The sequence below is a fragment of the Arachis ipaensis genome, chromosome B06, assembly GCF_000816755.2.
Source record: "Arachis ipaensis cultivar K30076 chromosome B06, Araip1.1, whole genome shotgun sequence".
Classification (NCBI taxonomy): domain Eukaryota; kingdom Viridiplantae; phylum Streptophyta; class Magnoliopsida; order Fabales; family Fabaceae; genus Arachis; species Arachis ipaensis.
The window spans coordinates 6770051-6770725 of record NC_029790.2 but is presented as its reverse complement, the minus strand read 5'-3'; positions in this window follow the sequence as shown (position 1 = coordinate 6770725).

The window sequence follows — 675 nt, the reverse complement described above, 5'->3', positions numbered from 1 at the left end:
ACGGATATTTTCTGTTTTTTGTATTATATATGCATGCCTTACTAAATACGGGGAAAAAACTATCAGGCCATCCCACCCACCAAGGAATTTTATAATGTTTTTAGTGTACAAATCAATTTATATATACCAAAATTGATGTTTAAGCTAGTAATTTCTTGGCTGCTATAGAATACAATCAATAATTATAAGTAATCATCCTTGGAAACCATTAATCATGATTGTCAGCAACTTGTTTTTGGGATCTTGGGTTAAGCTGATGGCAATAACAATTGCCCACAAGCATCATAACAGATAGATATGTGATTCCTACCATGTGCCCACCACAAAAGTCAATCTTGCTTATTATTATATCAGCAAGGTGTTATAACTTATTTTTTTAATTTTTAATTTTGCGGATCGGATCGAATTTTCGGCCATATTCGATCCGATCCGATCCGCGAGCACCCCTAATATACACTTAATTAAATCAAAGTAATTATATTTCATAAATATCCTGCTAGTGCCTTTTGGTAAAACATATCCGCGCAAGTTTGATCCTTTCAAGAGCCACTTCACACTTGCCATTAATTTTTTAAGTCTAACTATTTACCGTGAATCACATGGTCGCGTCTCTTATGCTTGTAGTTGTGGATTACTTGCGTAAATGGTAGCCGCTACCATTGTCTTTCTCGTGAT